This window comes from Somniosus microcephalus, unplaced genomic scaffold (assembly GCF_052327205.1).
Source record: "Somniosus microcephalus isolate GS21.2 unplaced genomic scaffold, FLI_Smic_1.0 unresolved_chr4, whole genome shotgun sequence".
In the NCBI taxonomy this organism is placed as follows: Eukaryota; Metazoa; Chordata; class Chondrichthyes; order Squaliformes; family Somniosidae; genus Somniosus; species Somniosus microcephalus.
In genome coordinates this window covers 48,264,625-48,287,045 of record NW_028225182.1, presented here as the reverse complement: position 1 = coordinate 48,287,045, position 22,421 = coordinate 48,264,625, and the positions used below count along the sequence as shown (strand labels likewise).

The following is a 22,421-nucleotide window of genomic DNA, read 5'->3' as shown; positions in this document are numbered from 1 at the left end:
GGAAGCAAAGGGTAATGGTTGACGGGTGTTTGTGTTACTGGAAGGCTGTTTCCAGGCAAAGGAATACACAATAAATGGTAGGATACTGAGACGTGTAGAGGAACAGAGGGACCTTGGAGTGCATGTCCACAGTTCCCTGAAGGTAGCAGGGCAGGTAATTAAGGTGGTTAAGATGGCATACGGGATACTTTCCTTTATTAGCCGAGGCATAGAATACAAGAGCAGGGAGGTTATGCCTGAACTGTATAAAACACTAGTTATCCCACAGCTGGAGTACTGCGTACTGTTCTGGTTACCACATTACAAGAAAGACGTGATTGCACTAGAGAAGGTACAGAGGAGATTTAGGAGGATGTTGCCAGGACTGGGGAATTTTAGCTATGAGGAAAGATTAGATAAGCTGGGGTCATTTTCTTTGGAACAGAGGAGGCTGAGGGGAGAATTAATTGAGGTGTATAAAATTAGAAATTAGCAGAGAGGTCAATAACCAGGGGCCATAGATTTAAAGTAATTGGTAGAAAGATTAGAGGGCAGTTGAGGAGAACGTTTTTCACCCAGAGGGTGGTGGGGGCCTGGAACTCACTGGTTGAAAGGGTGGTAGAGGCAGAAACCCTCAACTCATTTAAAAAGTACTTGGATATGCATTTGAAGTGCCGTAACCTGCAGGGCTACGGACCAAGAGCTGGAAAGTGGGATTAGGGTGGATAGCTCTTTTTCAGATGATACAGACACAATGGGCTGAATGGCCTTCTTCTGTGCCATAAAACTCTATGGGGGAAAGATTCAGTATGGCCCGGTTTGGGGCGCAATTATTGGCCGGGTGCAAAGTTTAGCGCCTGGCGCTAATTATCGCCTCCGACTGCAAGCTTGGCTTTTATCGCTCCTGGAGGTGATTGGAGCGCTAAATCAGGCGCTACACACCTGTCTTAAGGTGCAAAGGCCGAGGAGTGAGGCACTGCCTCAGAGCGCTGGTGAAGCTCATGTGATGTCAGTCAGCAATGGAACACAGACACACTGGCGCCGGCCAGTTCTTAAAGGGGAGGGTCGATCTTGCTCTCCATCCACACCCTGCTCATTGCAACCTTGAATCTCGGCCTGGAGAGACCTGTACATCAAATCTGCTGGAAAGAACAATGGAGAGGCCCAGGGAAAGAGCTCAGAGTGCAGCCCCACAGTCTCTTCTAAATCGATACAAGGAAGGACAAATCAAAATGAACCTGCAAAGTGCTGCTCAGTACCCAAAACTCCTTCACACAGCGTTGAATCTCTCCAGGAGTCTCTCTCTCTCAGAATACGTGGAGCAAAAATGTCACCAACAAAAAAGGCAGGAAGCGGTCGCCTTTAAATAGCGCTCCCCCAGTCTCTTCCTGACTGCAAAACGCTCCCCTCAGCCTGTCGTTGCTAGCGGCAGGCGGTAAGGCAGGGGGCACCACTCAATATCTGGACCGGGGCGTTGCACACTTGACTGACGTCATGATCTGCGGGTGCAGGAGATCGTGGCGGTTGTGTTTAGCGCCGCCGCAAAATGTCTAGTTAATTTCGTGAGCGGCGCAAACATCGCCACGCCCGGGCGCTAGTTGCTTTGTGCCCCTTTAGCGCCCTCTTAAGGCGCTAACGGGAGGCGCAAACCAACGGAATTTTCCCCCCTATGATTCTAATGCTCTGATTTTTCTTTAAGCTCTGATATGACATGTTTGTGAGAAGACTGATTATTGTGATTTCAAGATCTAACTCAATTGCTGTTCTATGTTGTGCTAGCCAAAATGACCAGTGGCTCACACGTTTAGAGCCAATATCCTTAGATCATTAAGAAATCTATTCTGATTAAACCATTTTCAGACCAAACCACAATTAGAAAGTCTCCAAGTTGAAGCATTTACCTTCATCATCGGTTGTAGGAGTTGGATCTTTTGTGGGATCTTGTTCTTTTTCCTCATTTTCCTGGATCTTGGCTGGATCATTGGTGGCAGTAATTTTCCTTTCTGCAATGCTGCTGTTATCTGCGTCTAATAGAATAAGGTGGGGTGAAAAATGTCAATGGTGGGAAATAGAACAAATTGGAATCAGAGTTACAGTTAGTCAGTGTTCATTCACTCTTGTGTTTCCATCTATTTCAAGCTAAACAAGTGTCATTTATTATGTGCTGCCTATTTTCAGCAGTGTAACATTCAAACAGTCGGGCAGTGAGGAAGAAATGTGTATGGACTTCAAGGGGAAGATTTCCTCTGTGTCACATAGTGAAATCATAGACATATTCTTTGCAACATCTTTATGATTTGTTTACTTGTAATGCATAAATGATAAATGCCCCAAAATGTTAAAACTCGTGAACAAACAGACTTATCGCAAGATCAAGTCAAAACTACTCTCTGATAACTCAAACTGGGAATATAGGAGATCATGAGCAGGGAAACACATTGAATTGAGAACAAGATTATGCAAATAATTCTTGAAGAAATGGGGCTGGAAATTCTTCTACTTACCGCCACTGCATAGTGCCTTGAATTGGCGAAAAAGTGGTGGCCGCCAGTCTTTCACCAGCTAACCTCCACGTTGAAGCATTTACCTCTAACATCGGTTGTAGGAGTTGGATCTTTTGTGGGATCTTGTTCTTTTTCCTCATTTTCCTGGATCTTGGTTGGATCATTGGTGATGGTATTTTTCCTTTCTGTAATGTTGCTGTTATCTGCATCTAATAGAATAAGGTGGGGTGAAAAATGTCAATGGTGGGAAATAGAACAAATTGCAATCAGAGTTAAATCGAATCAAATCAACTTTTATTGTCATTGTTAGTGCACAAGTGCAGTACAACGAAATGTAGGCTTGCGGCTCCCGAGAGTGTACATTTAGATTAAGACATTTAAACATTCAACATACATTTGGCTTGTAATACATTACATAAACATAACCATAATAAAGTGCATTGGCAGATGTGCAGGCTTTAGAGTTTATTTGTGGAGTTCAGTAGGATGACAGCCCTGGGAAAGAAGCTGTTCCTAAATCTGGTCGTACGGGTGCGAATGCATCTGTAGCATCTCCCAGATGGCAGGAGGGCGAACAGACTGTGGCTGGGGAGGGTAGGCTCTTTGATGATGGACCGTGACCTCCGTAAACAGCGTTTCTGGTATATGTGCTCTACAGTTAGTAAGTGTTCATTCACTCCAAGGAGTGCTTCCTCCCAGCCCCCCAAGCTCCCCCACCATCAGCTCACACGCCTCGGGTATGGGGATTGGACCCACCCCCGGGTCTGGACCACCAACCCTATGCCGGGATCGCAACTCAGCCCTGGGATCGTGACTTAGTCCCGGGGTCAGGGATCATACCCCTCTCCCGTAATTGGACCCCTCTCCAGGGTTTGGACCCCCCCTCCCTGGGGTCAAGAGTCGGACTCCTGAGGGTCAGGGATCGGACCACCCCCCGCCCCCCCGGGGGATTGGATTCCTCCGGTGAGCGCCTTCTTGAACTGCTGCAGTCCGTGTGGTGAAAGTACTCCCACAGTACTGTTCGGGAGGGACTTCCAAGATTTCGATGATGAAGGAATGGCGATATGATTATATGCCAGGATGGTGTGCAACTTCGAGGGGAACTGGGAGGAGATGGTGTTCCCATGCGCCTGCTGCCCTTGTCCGTCTAGGTGGAAGAGGTCGTGGGTTTGGGAGGTGCTGCTGAAGAAGCCCTGGTGAGTTGCTACAGTGCATCTTATAGATGGTACACACTGCAGCCACGGTGGAGGGAGTGAATGTTGAAGGTGGTGGATGGGGTGCCATTCAAATTGGCTGCTTTGTGAGGGAGGGTGGTAGGTTGTAATCAGCAGGATGTTTCCTTGCCCATGCTTGACCTGAAGCCATGAGACTTCATCGGGTCCGGCGTCAATGTTGAGGACTCCCAGGGCCACTCCTTCCCGACTGTATACCACTGTGCCGCCATCTAGGGTGGGTCTGTCCGGCTGGTAGAACAGGACATACCCAGGGAGTAAAAAGTACCTGGATATGCACTTGGGGCTTGATTTTACCATTGTGGGTGGGCTGGGGCGTTTTAGGTGGCATTCGTGTCAGGACCCCGACTCCGACGTGAAGTGGGGAAAAGTGGGATTTTCCCCTAATTGGGCAATTGATTTCCAGCATGTGGGAACCCCTGGCCCAATGGGTCTTTTCATCCAGAAAGTCACCTCCCATGACGTCATCAGTGCTGCTGGATTTAAGGCCTGCAAGCAGCCTTGCTTCTTCTGGAGACTGCAAACTTTCTGGCCATTGTAATAAGCACTTCATTGATCGACTATGTCCACCAGTAGGCCAAAGTGCTCCAAGCTTCGATGAGCCCTCCCTCCAAGCTCTGGTGGAGGGAGCAAAATCCAATAATGAGGTGCTCTTCCCTTCCTCGGGGAGAAAAAGCCAGCCCAGCAGACTAAAGCTGTGTGGCTGGAAGTGGCCCAGGAGGTCAACTCCATCTCGATGAGCCGCAGAACCTGGCTGCATTGCAGAAAAAGGTTTCATGACCTTCTCCGCACAGGAAAAGTGAGTATGACTTTCCCAATACCCTCAATCTGACCCCCATCGCCTCTCCTCACCAGCACTCTGCTTTGCCAACCTCTTCCTCCACATCCCACTTGACACTTACATCCCTGCACCCTTACCATTCCCTCTCTATGGTCACATTCACTTAACTATTTGACCATGCAGCCCTCACCCTCCCTATCACTGTGATGCAACAACAACAACTTACAGCACACAGGGAGGGCCCTTTGTCTCCTTCTAAGCATCTATGCTATGGATTCTCTACACTCACCCCTTCATTCTCACTCAAACTCCACTTGTGTCCCTCATTGCAGGAAAAGAGAGCCCACAATAAGAGGGAAGGAGCCATGACAGAAGGAAGGCCACCCTCAATAGCCCAGCTCACCGTCTGGGAGGAGGCAGCCCTGGAAATCGCCGGGATCGAAGACGATTCCCAAGTGGGGGACGGACAGATGGGCGCAGCACAGCAAGCTGGTGACAGAATAGTTTGGCATCTCTCTCATTGACATGGCATGAGTCACTGATAATAATTCTGATGATCTATCAGATTGACTTATGATCATCTGCACTATTCAATGTGCATGTAACCTTGACCTCACATCTCTAACTCTTTCCTTTACTCCCCCATAGGACCATCGAAAGCCTGTGTCCCCACTGTCCAGGAGGAACAGCCTGAGCCTCCAGTCTCCTCAGAGGATGTTGCAACCTCTGATGGTGCAGCATCAGCAGAATTCAGCGCACCCAGCACCATCGCAGACACTCGCACATCGGTGGGACCTTCGTGAGATAGAATAGTGTTGTCACCTGGTGTATCACAGCTCACAAGTGAGCAGCAGCAGATGGTGGAAACAGGGACAGCAGTGGCGAGTCCTCGTCGGAGGGCGCAGGACTCTGCCAGCTTGGCTCAGCTGCTTGTCGATCCTGTGCCTCCGGGTACATCCAGAAGGAGAGCGGTGCTGGAACTCTAGGAAGAGGTGCAGGATTCTCTGGCAGGTTATGTCTCCAGGGTCGCTGTGAGTGTGGAGCGAATGGAGGAGTCCATCGCAAACATGAGCAGAGCCTTTGTGGAGGCATTGGCGCATGAACGTATCACCGTGGAAAGGATGGCTACCTCCGTGGTAAGGCTGGCTACCATAGAGGAGAGGATGGCTACAGTAGAGGAGAGGATGGCTACGGCCATGGAGGAGCTTAGTTGCCAGGGTCTTGAAAACATGGTCATTGTTCAGAATAGAATGACATCACTTGAGGAGCGATGGTCAGCTATTGAGCATACAAACCAGACCTTCATGGAAGTCCTCTGGAGTAGGACTTCCAGTTCGGAAATGGGTCCTCATGGCCCCCCTGCAGTGCAGCAAGGTGCTGTCAATCCACTTGCTAGCTCTGAAGAGGGGCTGACCCATGAGAGGGATGTTGGTGAAAACTCCTTTTTAATGGTGGAGCTGCAGCTGTTAGTAAGTAATCCAATTGTGAGGCCGCCAGGATTACCTGGAATGTTCCAGAGGAGGCGTGTAGGACGGGGGGCAATGTCTAAAAATCAGAAAGCCCTCTCAAAATGGGATTATGGAGACAATTAAGTGGTCGTTAAGGGCCCTAAGGACCAATCCTGCCTCTTGGAGGTGGGATGGAAACGGGGTCTGAAAACATGAATGTGGGAAAATTGCTCGGAAGCGGGATGGAGGCGGGATCGGGCCCGGCTGCCATTTTTTGCGATTTTGACAACTCGCACGCCTCCAAACCCGCCTCCTCGGCCCTGGTAAAATCGAGCCCGAAGTGCCATAACCTGCAAGGCTACTGATCAAGAGCTGGAAAGTGGGAATAGGGTGGATAGCTTTTTCTCAGACAGCACAGACACAATGGGCTGAATGGCCTTCTTCTGTGCCATAAAATTCTATGATTCTAAAGCTCTGACGTTTTCTTTAAGAACTGATATGACATGTTTGTGAGAAGACTGATTATTGGTATTGTGATTTCAAGATCTAACTCAATTGCTGTTCTATGTTGTGCTAGCCAAAATAACCAGTGGCTAACACATTTAGAGCCAATATCCATCGATCATTCATAAATTTAATCTCATAAAACCATTTTCAGACCAAACCACGAATGGAAAGTCTCCACGTTGAAGCAATTACCTTCAGCATCGGTTGTAAGAGTTGGATCTGTTATAGGATCTTGCTCATTTTCCTGGATCTTGGTTGGATCATTGGTGGCAGTAATTTTCCTTTCTGTAATGCTGCTGTTATCTGCATCTAATGGAATAAGGTGGGGTGAAAAATGTCAATGGTGGGAAATAGAACAAATTGGAATCAGAGTTACAGTTAGTAAGTGTTCATTCACTCCAAGGACTGCTTCCTCCCGGCCCCACAAGCTCCCCCACCATCAGCAGGCACGCCCCGGGTTTGGGGATCGGACCCACCCCTGGGTCTTGAACACCAACCCCACCCTGGGATCGCAACTCCGCCCCGGGATCGTGACTCAGCCCTGGGGTCAGGGATCATACCCCTCTCCAGTTATTGGAACCCTCTCCAGGGATTGGACCCCACCTAGGGTCAAGGGTCGGACCACCTGAGGATCGCGACTCAGCCCCGGGGTCAGGGATCATACCCCTCTCCAGTAATTGGACCCTTCTCCAGGGATTGGACACCCCCAGGGGTCAAGGGTCGGACCCCCGGGTGATTGGATCCCTCATGTGAACCTCCTTCTTGAACCACTGCAGTCCGTGTGGTGAAAGTACTCCCACAATACTGTTCGGGAGGGAGGTCCAGGATTTTGACCCAGCGACGATGAAGGAAAGGCGTTATGATTATATGCCAGTATGGTGTGCAACTTCGAGGGGAACTTGGAGGTGGTGGTGTTCCCATATGCCTGCTGCCCTTGTCCTTCTAGGTGGTAGAGGTCGTGGGTTTGGGAGGTGCTGCTGAAGAAGCCTTGGCGAGTTGCTGCAGTGCATCTTATAGATGGTACACACTGCAGCCACGGTGGAGGGAGTGAATGTTGAAGGTGGTGGATGGGGTGCCAATCAAGTGGGCTGCTTTGTGAGGGAGGGTGGTAGGTGGTAATCAACAGGAGGCTTCCTTGTCCATGATTGACCTGAAGCCATGAGACTTCATGGGGTTCGGCGTCAATGTTGAGGACTCCCAGGGCCACTCCTTCCCGACTGTACACCACTGTGCCGCCACCTCGGGTGGGTCTGTCCGGCTGGTGGAACAGGGCATACCCAGGGATGATGATGGAGGAGTCTGGGACATTGGCTGAAAGATACGATTCTGTGAGTATGACTGTCAGGCTGTTGCTTGACTAGTCTGTGGGACAGCTCTCTCAATTTTGGCACATGTCCCCAGATATTAGTGAGGAGGACTTTGCAGGGTCGACTGGGTTGTGTCCGAATCCGATGCAAAGGTCTATGCCGGGTGGTCTGTCCGGTTTTATTCTCATTATTGTTTCTTGTAGCAGTTTGTTACAACTGAGTGGCTTGTTAGGCCATTGCAGAGGGGCAGTTAAGTGTCAACCACATTGCTGTGGGTCTGGAGTCACATATAAGCCAGACCGGGTAAGGATGGCAGATTTTCTTCCCTAAAGGAAATCTATATCCCTCAATCTATATCCATCGATCATTCAGATATCTATTGTATGAAAATCATTTTCAGACCAAATCACAACTGAAAAGTCTCCACGTTGAAGATATTGTTGGGAAGGATGGCTTATCGGGGGAAGGCAGCAGCAACCAACTTCCTGGCACCATGGGTGGTTCTGCTGCACGGGACGGGAGGAAAAAGAGCCAGTGACCTATAGTGATAGGGGATTCTATTGTAAGGGGAATAGATAGGTGTTTCTGCGGCTGCCAACGAGACTCCAGGATGGTATATTGCCTCCCTGGTGCAAGGGTCAAGGATGTCTCGGAGCGGCTGCAGGGCATTCTAGAGGGGGAGGGTGAACAGCCAGTTGTCGTGGTGTATATAGGTACCAACGGTACAGGTAGAAAATGGGATGAGGTCCTAAAAGCTGAATATAGGGAGTAAGGGGTAAATTAAAAAATAGGACCTCAAAGGTAGTCATCTCAGGATTGCTACTAGTGCCACGTGCTAGTCAGAGTAGAAATAGAAGGATATTTCAGATGAATACGTGGCTAGAAGAATGGTGCAAGGGGGATGGATTCAAATTCCTGGGACATTGGAACCGGTTCTGGGGGAGGTGGGACCAGTACAAACTGGATGGTTTGCACCTGGGCAGGACCGGGACTGATGTCCTAGGGGGAGTGTTTGCTAGTGCTGTTGGGGAGGGTTTAAACTAAAATGGCAGGGGGTTGGGAACCTGTGCAGGGAGACAGAGGAAAGGGTAGCAAGGATAGAAGCAAAAGACAGGAAGGAGAAAAGCAAAAGTGGAAGTCAGAGAAATCAGCGGTGTAAATCAAACATGGCCGCAGTAAACAATAATTCTAAAAGGTCTAAGAGTGTTAAAAAAACAAGCCTGAAGGCTTTGTGTCTTAATGCGAGGAGCATTCATAATAAGGTGGATGAATTAGCTGTGCAAATAGATGTAAACGGATATGATATAATTGGGATTACGGAGACATGGCTCTAGGGTGACCAAGGCTGGGAATTCAACATCCAGGGGTATCCAATATTCAGGAACGACAGGCAAAAGGGAAAAGGCGGTGGGGTAGCATTTCTTGTTAAAGAGGAGATTAACACAATAGTAAGGAAGGATACTACTCTGATGATGTGGAATCTGTATGGGTAGAGCTGAGAAATACCAAGGGGCAGAACATGTTAGTGGGAGTTGTATACAGACCCACAAACAGTAATGCTGAGGTTGGGGATGGCAATAAATGGGAAATTAGAGCTGTGTGCAATAGGGCACAGCAGTTATCATGGGTGACTTTAATCTACATATAGATTGGCCTAACCAAATTAGTAACAATACTATGGAAGAGGGATGGAAGAGGAATTCCTAGAGTGTATACGGGATGGTTTCCTGGACCAATATGTCGAGGAACCAACTGGAGATCAGGCCATCTTAGACTGGGTATTATGCAATAAGAAAGGCTTAATTAGCAATCTGTTGTGCGAGGCCCCTTGGGGAGGAGCGATCATAATATGATACAATTCTTCATTAAGATGGAGAGTGAAGTAGTTGATTGAGAGACTTGGGTACTGAATTTAAATAAAGGAAACTACGAAGGTATGAGGCGCGAGTTGGCTAGGATGGATTGGGGAATTTTACTTAAAGGGTAGACAGTGAATAGGCAATGGCAAAGATCGCATGGATGAACTACAGAATTTGTTCATCCCTGTTTGGCATAAAAATAAAACAAAAAAGGTGACTCAACATTGGCTAACAAGGGAAATTAGGGATAGCATAAGATCCAAGGAGAGGACATATAAATTGGGCAGAAAAAGCAGCAAACCTGAGGATTGGGAGCAGTTTAGGATTCAGCAAAGGAGGACAAAGGGATTCATTAAGATGGGGAAAATAGAGGATGAGAGTAAGCTTGCAGGGAACATAAAAACTGACTGTAAAAGCTTCTACAGATATGTGAAGAGAAAAAGATTGGTAAAGTCAAGCGTAGGTCCCTTGCAGTCAGAATCAGGGGAATTTATAATGGGGAACAAAGACATGGCAGACCAATTAAATACATACTTTGGTTCTGTCTTCACAAAGGAGGACACAAATAAACTCACAGAGATGTCGGGGAACATAGGGTCTAATGAGAGGGAGGAATTGAATGAAATCAGTATTTGTAGGCAAATTGACGGGATTGAAGGCCGATAAATCCCCAGGGCCTGATAATCTACATCCTAGGGTACTGAAGGAAGTGGCCCTAGAAATAGTAGATGCATTGCTGGTCATCTTCCAAAATTCTATAGACTCTGGAACAGTTCCCATGGATTGCAGGGTAGCTAATGTAACCCCACTATTTAAAAAAGGTGGTAGAGAAAAAATGGGGAATTATAGACTGGTAAGCCTGACATCGGTAGTGGGGAAAATGCTAGAGTCCATTATAAAAGATGTAATAGCAGAGCACTTGGAAAACAGTGACAGGATCGGACAAAGTCAACATGCATTTACAAAAGGTAAATCATGCTTAACTAATCTACTGGAATTTTTTGAGGAAGTAACTGGTAGAATAGGTAAGGGAGAACCAGTGGATGTTGTGTATTTGGACTTTCAGAAGGCTTTCGATAGGGTCTCGCATAAGAGACCAGCGTGCAAAGTTAAAGCACATGGGATTGGGGGTAAGGTACTGACTTGGATAGAAAACTGGTTGGCAGACAGGAAGCAAAGAGTTGGAATAAACGGGTCTTTTTCCGAGTGGCAGGCAGTGACTAGTGGAGTACCGCAGGGATCGGTGCTAGGACTCCAGTTATTCACAATATATATTAATGATCTAGACGAGGGAACTAGATGTAATATCTGCAGGTTTGCAGATGGCACAAAGCTGGGTGGGCGTGTGTGCTGTGAGGAGGATGCAGAGAAACTCCAGTACGATTTGGACAGGTTGGGTGATTGGGCAGATGCATGGCAGATGCAGTATAATGTGGATAAATGCGAGGTTATCCACTTTGGTGGCAAAAAGAGGAAGGCAGATTATTATCTGAATGGCAATAGATTGGGAAAAGGGGAAGTGCAACGAGACCTGGGTGTCCTTGTGCACCAGTCGCTGAAGGTAAGCATGCAGGTGCAGCAGGCAGTTAAGAAGGCAAATGGTATGCTGGCCTTCATAGCGAGAGGATTCGAGTACAGGAGCAAGGATGTCTTGCTGCAGTTGTACAGGGCCTTGGTGAGGCCACACCTTGAGTATTGTGTGCAGTTTTGGTCGCCTTATCTGAGGAAGGATGTTCTTGCCATGGAGGGAGTGCAGCGAAGGTTCACCAGACTGATACCTGGGATGGCAGGAATGACGTATGAAGAGAGATTGGGTCGATTAGGCTTATATTCACTAGAGTTTAGAAGAATGAGAGGGGATCTCATTGAAACTTATAAAATTCTAACAGGACTAGACAGACTACATGCAGGAAGGATGTTCCTGATGGCGGGGGAGTCCAGAACCAGGGGTCACAATCTAAGGATAAGGGGTAAGCCATTTCTGACTGAGATGAAGAGGAATTTCTTCACCCAGAGAGTGGTGAACCTGTGGAATTCTCTACCACAGAAGACATTTGAGGCCAATTCATTAAAGATATTCAAGAAGGAGTTAGATATACTTCTTAAGGCTAAGGGGATCAAGGGCTATGGGGAGAAAGCAGGGACCGGGTACTGAATTTGGATGATCAGCCATGATAGCATTGAATGGCGGAGCAGGCTCGAGGGGCCAAATGGCATACTCCTGCTCCTATCGTCTATGTTACCTTTAGCATCGGTTGTAGGAGTTGGATCTTTTGTGGGATTTTGTTTATTTTCCTCATTTTCCTGGATCTTGGTTGGATCATTGATGGCAGTAATTTTCCTTTCTGTAATGCTGCTGTTATCTGCATCTAATAAAATAAGGTGGGTGAAAAATGTTAGTGGTGGGGAATAGAACAAATTGGAATCAGAGTTACAGTTAATAAGTGTTCATTCACTCCAAGGAGTGCTTCCTACCGGCTCCCCAAGCTCCCCCACCATCAGCTCGCTCGCCCCGGGTTTGGGGATCGGACCCACCCCCAGGTCTGGAACACCAACCCCACCCCGGGATCGCAACTCAGCCCCGGGATCGTGACTCAGCCCCGGGGTCAGGGATCATACCCCTCTCCAGTAATTGGACCCTTCTCCAGGGATTGGACCCCCCCCGAGGGTCAAGGGTCAGACCACCTGAGGATCGCGACTCAGCCCTGGGGTCAGGGATCATACCTCTCTCCAGTAATTGGACCCCTCTCCAGGGATTGCCCCCCCCTCACCCCCCCCGGGGTCAAGAGTCGGACCCCCGGGGATTGGATCCCTCCTGTGAGCCTCCTTCTTGAACCGCTGCAGTCCGTGTGGTGAAAGTACTCCCACAATACTGTTCGGGAGGGAGTTCCAGGATTTTGACCCAGCGACGATGAAGGAAAGGCGTTATGATTATATGCCAGTATGGTGTGCAACTTCGAGGGGAACTTGGAGGTGGTGGTGTTCCCATACGCCTGCTGCCCTTGTCCTTCTAGGTGGTAGAGGTCGTGGGTTTGGGAGGTGCTGCTGAAGAAGCCTTGGCGAGTTGCTGCAGTGCATCTTGTAGATGGTACACACTGCAGCCACAGTGGAGGGAGTGAATGTTGAAGGTGGTGGATGGGGTGCCAATCAAGTGGGCTGCTTTGTGAGGGAGGGTGGTAGGTGGTAATCAACAGGAGGCTTCCTTGTCCATGATTGACCTGAAGCCATGAGACTTCATGGGGTTCGGCGTCAATGTTGAGGACGCCCAGGGCCACTCCTTCCCGACTGTATACCACTGTGCCGCCAACTCGGGTGGGTCTGTCCGGCTGGTGGAACAGGGCATACCCAGGGATGATGATGGAGGAGTCTGGGACATTGGCTGAAAGATACGATTCTGTGAGTATGACTGTCAGGCTGTTGCTTGACTAGTCTGTGGGACAGCTCTCTCAATTTTGGCACATGTCCCCAGATATTAGTGAGGAGGACTTTGCAGGGTCGACTGGGCTGTGTCCGAATCCGATGCAGAGGTCTATGCCGGGTGGTCTGTCCGGTTTTATTCTCATTATTGTTTCTTGTAGCAGTTTGTTACAACTGAGTGGCTTGTTAGGCCATTGCAGAGGGGCAGTTAAGTGTCAACCACATTGCTGTGGGTCTGGAGTCACATATAAGCCAGACCGGGTAAGGATGGCAGATTTTCTTCCCTAAAGGAAATCTATATCCCTCAATCTATATCCATCGATCATTCAGATATCTATTGTATGAAAATCATTTTCAGACCAAATCACAACTGAAAAGTCTCCACGTTGAAGATATTGTTGGGAAGGATGGCTTATCGGGGGAAGGCAGCAGCAACCAACTTCCTGGCACCATGGGTGGTTCTGCTGCACGGGACGGGAGGAAAAAGAGCCAGTGACCTATAGTGATAGGGGATTCTATTGTAAGGGGAATAGATAGGTGTTTCTGCGGCTGCCAACGAGACTCCAGGATGGTATATTGCCTCCCTGGTGCAAGGGTCAAGGATGTCTCGGAGCGGCTGCAGGGCATTCTAGAGGGGGAGGGTGAACAGCCAGTTGTCGTGGTGTATATAGGTACCAACGGTACAGGTAGAAAATGGGATGAGGTCCTAAAAGCTGAATATAGGGAGTAAGGGGTAAATTAAAAAATAGGACCTCAAAGGTAGTCATCTCAGGATTGCTACTAGTGCCACGTGCTAGTCAGAGTAGAAATAGAAGGATATTTCAGATGAATACGTGGCTAGAAGAATGGTGCAAGGGGGATGGATTCAAATTCCTGGGACATTGGAACCGGTTCTGGGGGAGGTGGGACCAGTACAAACTGGATGGTTTGCACCTGGGCAGGACCGGGACTGATGTCCTAGGGGGAGTGTTTGCTAGTGCTGTTGGGGAGGGTTTAAACTAAAATGGCAGGGGGTTGGGAACCTGTGCAGGGAGACAGAGGAAAGGGTAGCAAGGATAGAAGCAAAAGACAGGAAGGAGAAAAGCAAAAGTGGAAGTCAGAGAAATCAGCGGTGTAAATCAAACATGGCCGCAGTAAACAATAATTCTAAAAGGTCTAAGAGTGTTAAAAAAACAAGCCTGAAGGCTTTGTGTCTTAATGCGAGGAGCATTCATAATAAGGTGGATGAATTAGCTGTGCAAATAGATGTAAACGGATATGATATAATTGGGATTACGGAGACATGGCTCTAGGGTGACCAAGGCTGGGAATTCAACATCCAGGGGTATCCAATATTCAGGAACGACAGGCAAAAGGGAAAAGGCGGTGGGGTAGCATTTCTTGTTAAAGAGGAGATTAACACAATAGTAAGGAAGGATACTACTCTGATGATGTGGAATCTGTATGGGTAGAGCTGAGAAATACCAAGGGGCAGAACATGTTAGTGGGAGTTGTATACAGACCCACAAACAGTAATGCTGAGGTTGGGGATGGCAATAAATGGGAAATTAGAGCTGTGTGCAATAGGGCACAGCAGTTATCATGGGTGACTTTAATCTACATATAGATTGGCCTAACCAAATTAGTAACAATACTATGGAAGAGGGATGGAAGAGGAATTCCTAGAGTGTATACGGGATGGTTTCCTGGACCAATATGTCGAGGAACCAACTGGAGATCAGGCCATCTTAGCCTGGGTATTATGCAATAAGAAAGGATTAATTAGCAATCTGTTGTGCGAGGCCCCTTGGGGAGGAGCGATCATAATATGATACAATTCTTCATTAAGATGGAGAGTGAAGTAGTTGATTGAGAGACTTGGGTACTGAATTTAAATAAAGGAAACTACGAAGGTATGAGGCGCGAGTTGGCTAGGATGGATTGGGGAATTTTACTTAAAGGGTAGACAGTGAATAGGCAATGGCAAAGATCGCATGGATGAACTACAGAATTTGTTCATCCCTGTTTGGCATAAAAATAAAACAAAAAAGGTGACTCAACATTGGCTAACAAGGGAAATTAGGGATAGCATAAGATCCAAGGAGAGGACATATAAATTGGGCAGAAAAAGCAGCAAACCTGAGGATTGGGAGCAGTTTAGGATTCAGCAAAGGAGGACAAAGGGATTAATTAAGATGGGGAAAATAGAGTAAGCTTGCAGGGAACATAAAAACTGACTGTAAAAGCTTCTACAGATATGTGAAGAGAAAAAGATTGGTAAAGTCAAGCGTAGGTCCCTTGCAGTCAGAATCAGGGGAATTTATAATGGGGAACAAAGACATGGCTGACCAATTAAATACATACTTTGGTTCTGTCTTCACAAAGGAGGACACAAATAAACTCACAGAGATGTCGGGGAACATAGGGTCTAATGAGAGGGAGGAATTGAATGAAATCAGTATTTGTAGGGAAATTGACGGGATTGAAGGCTGATAAATCCCCAGGGCCTGATAATCTACATCCTAGGGTACTGAAGGAAGTGGCCCTAGAAATAGTAGATGCCTTGCTGGTCATCTTCCAAAATTCTATAGACTCTGGAACAGTTCCCATGGATTGCAGGGTAGCTAATGTAACCCCACTATTTAAAAAAGGTGGTAGAGAAAAAATGGGGAATTATAGACTGGTAAGCCTGACATCGGTAGTGGGGAAAATGCTAGAGTCCATTATAAAAGATGTAATAGCAGAGCACTTGGAAAACAGTGACAGGATCAGACAAAGTCAACATGCATTTACAAAAGGTAAATCATGCTTAACTAATCTACTGGAATCTTTTGAGGAAGTAACTGGTAGAATAGGTAAGGGGGAACCAGTGGATGTTGTGTATTTGGACTTTCAGAAGGCTTTCGATAGGGTCTCGCATAAGAGACCAGCGTGCAAAGTTAAAGCACATGGGATTGGGGGTAAGGTACTGACTTGGATAGAAAACTGGTTGGCAGACAGGAAGCAAAGAGTTGGAATAAACGGGTCTTTTTCCGAGTGGCAGGCAGTGACTAGTGGGGTACCGCAGGGATCGGTGCTAGGACTCCAGTTATTCACAATATATATTAATGATCTAGACGAGGGAACTAGATGTAATATCTCCAGGTTTGCAGACGGCACAAAGCTGGGTGGGCGTGTGTGCTGTGAGGAGGATGCAGAGAAACTCCAGTACGATTTGGACAGGTTGGGTGATTGGGCAGGTGCATGGCAGATGCAGTATAATGTGGATAAATGCGAGGTTATCCACTTTGGTGGTAAAAAGAGGAAGGCAGATTATTATCTGAATGGCAATAGATTGGGAAAAGGGGAAGTGCAACGAGACCTGGGTGTCCTTGTGCACCAGTCGCTGAAGGTAAGCATGCAGGTGCAGCAGGCAGTTAAGAAGGCAAATGGTATGCTGGCCTTCATAGCGAGAGGATTCGAGTACAGGAGCAAGGATGTCTTGCTGCAGTTGTACAGGGCCTTGGTGAGACCACACCTTGAGTATTGTGTGCAGTTTTGGTCACCTTATCTGAGGAAGGATGTTCTTGCCATGGAGCGAGTGCAGCGAAGGTTCACCAGGCTGATACCTGGGATGGCAGGAATGACGTATGAGGAGAGATTGGGTCGATTGGGCTTATATTCACTAGAGTTTAGAAGAATGAGAGGGGATCTCATTGAAACTTATAAAATTCTAACAGGACTAGACAGACTAGATGCAGGAAGGATGTTCCTGATGGCGGGGGAGTCCAGAACCAGGGGTCACAGTCTAAGGATAAGGGGTAAGCCATTTAGGACAGAGATGAGGAGGAATTTCTTCACCCAGAGAGTGGTGAACCTGTGGAATTCTCTACCACAGAAGACATTTGAGGCCAATTCATTAAAGATATTCAAGAAGGAGTTAGATATACTTCTTAAGGCTAAGGGGATCAAGGGATATGGGGAGAAAGCAGGGACCGGGTACTGAATTTGGATGATCAGCCATGATCGCATTGAATGGCGGAGCAGGCTCGAGGGGCCAAATGGTCTACTCCTGCTCCTATCTTCTATGTTACCTTTAGCATCGGTTGTAGGAGTTGGATCTTTTGTGGGATTTTGTTTATTTTCCTCATTTTCCTGGATCTTGGTTGGATCATTGATGGCAGTAATTTTCCTTTCTGTAATGCTGCTGTTATCTGCATCTAATAAAATAAGGTGGGTGAAAAATGTCAATGGTGGGGAATAGAACAAATTGGAATCAGAGTTACAGTTAGTAAGTGTTCATTCACTCCAAGGAGTGCTTCCTACCGGCCCCCCAAGCTCCCCCACCATCAGCTCGCACGCCCCGGGTTTGGGGATCGGACCCACCCCCAGGTCTGGAACACCAACCCCACCCCGGGATCACAACTCAGCCCAGGATCATGACTCAGCCCTGGGGTCAGGGATCATACCCCTCTTTAGTAATTGGACCCCTCTCCAGGGATTGCAACCCCCTCACCCCCCCGGGGTCAAGAGTCGGACCCCCGGGGGATTGGATCCTTCCTGTGAGCCTCCTTCTTGAACCGCTGCAGTCCGTGTGGTGAAAGTACTCCCACAATACTGTTCGGGAGGGAGGTCCAGGATTTTGACCCAGCGACGATGAAGGAACGGCGTTATGATTATATGCCAGTATGGTGTGCAACTTTGAGGGGAACTTGGAGGTGGTGGTGTTCCCATGCGCCTGCTGCCCTTGTCCTTCTAGGTGGTAGGGGTCGTGGGTTTGGGAGGTGTTGCTGAAGAAGCCCTGGCGAGTTGCTGCAGTGCATCTTGTAGATGGTACACACTGCAGCCATGGTGGAGGGAGTCAATGTTGAAGGTGGTGGTGCCAATCAAGCAGGCTGCTTTGTGAGGGAGGGTGGTAGGTGGTAATCAGCCGGATGTTTCCTTGCCCATGATTGACCTGAAGCCATGAGACTTCATGGGGTCCGGCGTCAATGTTGAGGACTCCCAGGGCCACTCCTTCCCGACTGTATACCACTGTGCCGCCACCTCGGGTGGGTCTGTCCGGCTGGTGGAACAGGACATACCCAGGGATGATGATGCTGGAGGAGTCTGGGACATTGGCTGAAAGGTACGATTCTGTGAGTATGACTGTCAGGCTGTTGCTTGACTAGTCTATGGGACAGCTCTCCCAATTTTGGCACAAGTCCCCAGATGTTAGTGAGGAGGACTTTGCAGGATCGACTGAGCTGTGTCCGAAACCGATGTCAAGGTCTATGCCGGGTGATCCGTCCAGTTTTATTCTTATTATTTTTAGTAGCAGTTTGTTACAACTGAGTGGCTTGCTAGGCCATTGCAGAGGGGCAGTTAAGTGTCAACCACATTTCTGTGGGTCTGGAGTCACATATAGGCCAGATCGGGTAAGGATGGCAGATTTCCTTCCCTAAAGGAAATCTATATCCCTCAATCTATATCCACCGATCATTCAGAAATCTATTCTATGAAAATTACAAATGAAAAGTCTCATCGGTTGTAGGAGTTGGATCTTTTGTGGGATCTTGTTGTTTTTCCTCATTTTCCTGGATCATGGTTGGATCATTGGTGGCAGTAATTTTCCTTTCTGTAATGCTGCTGTTATCTGCGTCTAATAGAATAAGGTGGGGAGAAAAATGTCAATGGTGGATAAAAGAACAAATTGGAATCAGAGTTAGTTAGTCAGTGTTCATTCACTCTTGTGTTTCCATCTATTTCAAGCTAAACTAGTGTCATTTATTACGTGCTGCCTATTTTCAGCAGTGTAACATTCAAACAGTCGGGCAGTGAGGAAGAAATGTGTATGGACTTCAAGGGGAAGATTTCCTCTGTGTCACATAGTGAAATCATAGACATATTCTTTGCAACATCTTTATGATTTGTTTACTTGTAATGCATAAATGATAAATGCCCCAAAATGTTAAAACTCGTGAACAAGCAGACTTATCGCAAGATCAAGTCAAAACTACTCTCTGATAACTCAAACTGGGAATATAGGAGATCATGAGCAGGGAAACACATTGATTTGAGAACAAGATTATGCAAATAATTCTTGAAGAAATGGGGCTGGAAATTCTTCTACTTACCGCCACTGCATAGCAATGAATTGGTGAAAAAGTGGTGGCCGCCAGTCTTTCACCAGCTAACCTCCACGTTGAAGCATTTACCTCTAACATCGGTTGTAGGAGTTGGATCTTCTGTGGGATCTTGTTCTTTTTCCTCATTTTCCTGGATCTTGGTTGGATCATTGGTGACGGTATTTTTCCTTTCTGTAATGTTGCTGTTATCTGCATCTAATAGAATAAGGTGGGGTGAAAAATGTCAATGGTGGGGAACAGAACAAATTGGCATCAGAGTTACAGTTAGTAAGTGTTCATTCACTCCAAGGAGTGCTTCCTCCCGGCCCCCCAAGCTCCCCCACCATCAGCTCGCACGCCCCGGGTTTGGGGATCGGACCCACCCCCGGGTCTGGAACACCAACCCCACCCCGGGATCGCAACTCAGCCCCGGGATCGTGACTCAGTCCCGAGCTCAGGGATCATACCCCTCACCCGTAATTGGATCCCTCTCCAGGGTTTGGACCACCCCTCCCTGGGGTCAGGAGTCGGACTCCCGAGGATCACAACTCAGCCTCGGGGTCAGGGATCGGACCGCCCCCACGGGGGATTGGATTCCTCCGGTGAGCGCCTTCTTGAACTGCTGCAGTCCTTGCACTGAAAGTACTCCCACAGTACTGTTTGGGAGGGACTTCCAAGATTTTGACCCAGAGACAATGAAGGAATGGCGATATGATTCTATGCCGGGATGGTGTGCAACTTCGAGGGGAACTTGGAGGAGATGGTGTTCCCATGCGCATGCTGCCCTTGTCCTTATAGGTGGAAGAGGTTGCGGGTTTGGGAGGTGCTGCTGAAGAAGCCTTGGTGAGTTGCTGCAGTGCATCTTTTAGATGGTACACACTGCAGCCACGGTGGAGGGAGTGAATGTTGAAGGTGGTGGATGGGGTGCCAGTCAAATTGGCTGCTTTGTGAGGGAGGGTGGTAGGTGGTAATCAGTAGCATGTTTCCTTGCCCATGCTGGACCTGAAGCCATGAGACTTCATGGGGTCTGGCATCAATGTTGAGGACTCCCAGGGCCACTCCTTCCTGACTGTATACCACTGTGCCGCCACCTCGGGTGGGTCTGTCCAGCTGGTGGAACAGGACATACCAAGGGATGGTGATTGAGGAGTCTGGGACATTAGCTCAAAGGTACAATTCTGTGAGTATGACTGTCAGGCTGTTGCTTGACTAGTCTGTGGGACAGCTCTCCCAATTTTGGCACAAGTCCCCAGATATTAGTGAAGAGGACTTTTCAGGTTCGACTGGCCTGTGTCCGAACCCAATGCCAAGGTCTATGCCGGGCGATCTCTCCGGTTTCTATTCTTATTATTGTTTCTTGTAGCAGTTTGTTACAACTGAGTGGCTTGCTAGGCCATTGCAGAGGGGCAGTTAAGAGTCAACCACATTGCTGTGGGTCTGGAATCACATATAGGCCAGACCGGGTAAGGATGGCAGATTTCCTTCCCTAAAAGAAATCTATATCCCTCAATCTATATCTATTGATCATTCAGAAATCTATTCTGTGAAAACCATTTTCAGACCAAACCACAAATGAAAAGTCTCCATGTTGAAGCATTTACCTTTAGCATCGGTTGTAAGAGTTGGATCTTTTGTAGGATCTTGTTTATTTTGCTCAGAGGCAGAAACCCTCAACTCATTTAAAAAGTACTTGGATATGCACTTGGGGCTTGATTTTGCCATTGTAGGCGAGCTGGGGCTTGTCAGGTGGCATTCGTGTCAGGACCCCGACTCCGAGGTGAAGTGGGGAAAAAGAGCGATTTTCCCCTAATTGGGCAATTGATTTCCAGCGTGTGGGAACCCCTGGCCCAATGGGTCTTTTCATCGAGTAAGTCGCCTCCCATGACGTCATCAGTGCTGCTGGATTTAAGGCCTGCAAGCAGCCTTGCTTCTTCTGGAGACTGCAACTTTCTGGCCATTGTAGTAAGCACTTCATTGATTGACTATGTCCACCAGTAGGCCAAAGTGTGCTCCACGCTTCGATGAGCCCTCCCTCCAAGCTCTGGTGGAGGGAGCAAAATCCAATAATGAGGTGCTCTTCCCTTCCTTAGGGTGAAAAACACCACCCAGCAGACTAAAACTGTGTGGCTGGAAGTGGCCCAGGAGGTCAACTCCATCTCGATGAGCTGCAGAACCTGGCTGCAATGCAGGAAGAGGTTTCATGACCTTGTCCGCACAGGAAAAGTGAGTATGACTTTCCCAATACCCTCAATCTGATCCCAATCGCCTCTCCTCAACAGCACCCTGCTTTGCCAACCACTTCCTCCACATCCCACTTGACACTTACATCCCTGCACCCTTACCCATTCCCTCTGTCTCTATGGTCACATTCACTTAACTATTCGACCATGCAGCCCTCACACTCCCTATCACTGTGATGCCACAACAACAACTTACAACACACATGGAGGGCCCTTTGTCTCCTTCTAAGCATCTATGCTATGGATTCTCTACACTCACTCCTTCATTCTCACTCAAACTCCACTTGTGTCCCTCATTGCAGGAAAAGAGAGCCCATAATAAGAGGGAAAGAGCCATGACAGGAGGAGGGCCATCCTCAGTAGCCCAGCTCACCACCTGGGAGGAGGCGGCCCTGGAAATCGCCGGGATCGAGGACGATTCCCAAGTGGGGGACGGACAGACGGGCACTTCACAGCAAGCTGGTGGCAGAATAGTTTGGCATCTCTCTCATTGACATTGCATGACTCACTGATAATGATTCTGATGATCTATCAGATTGACTTATGATCATCTGCACTATTCAATGTGCATGTAACCTTGACCTCACATCTCTAACTCTTTCCTTTACTCCCCCACAGGACCATCGAAAGCCTATGTCCCCACTGTCTAGGAGGAACAGCCTGAGCCTCCAGTCTCCTGAGAGGATGGTGCAATCTCTGAGGGCGCAGCGTCAGCAGAATTCAGCGCACCCAGCACCAGCGCAGACACTCGCACATCGGTGGGACCTTCGTGAGATAGAGTAGTGTTGTCACCTGGTGTAGCACAGCTCACAAGTGAGCATCAATAGATGGTGGAGACAGGGACAGCGAGTCCTCGTCGGAGTGCACTGGACTCTGCCAGCTTGGCTCAGCTGCATGTCGATCCTGTGCCTCGGGGTACATCCAGGAGAGCGGTGCTGGAACTCCAGGAACAGGTGCAGGAGTCTCTGGCAGGTTATGTCTCCAGGGTCGCTGCGAGTCTGGAGCGAATGGAGGAGTCCATCGTGAACATGAGCAGAGTCTTTGTGGAGGCATTGGCGCATGAATGCATCAGCGCGGAAAGG

General features: G+C 48.2%; 1 protein-coding gene across 2 annotated transcripts in view; it reads right to left on the bottom strand.

Moving 5' to 3' along the window:
- LOC147091044 (up-regulator of cell proliferation-like) overlaps window positions 1-17,233 on the bottom strand; it is a 30,335-nt gene extending 13,102 nt beyond the window's left edge. Inside the window, exons 1-5 of one of the 2 annotated variants that reach the window (XM_085977495.1) lie at window positions 17,087-17,233; window positions 11,861-11,986; window positions 6,644-6,760; window positions 2,567-2,692; window positions 1,881-2,006 (exon numbers count right to left, since the gene is read on the bottom strand). The gene's annotated coding sequence lies outside the window, so the exon portion shown is untranslated. The remainder of the gene's footprint in view (window positions 1-1,880; window positions 2,007-2,566; window positions 2,693-6,643; window positions 6,761-11,860; window positions 11,987-17,086) is intronic. The other variant, XM_085977496.1, reaches the window with a different exon arrangement.
- Between the last annotated feature and the right edge of the window lie 5,188 nt (window positions 17,234-22,421).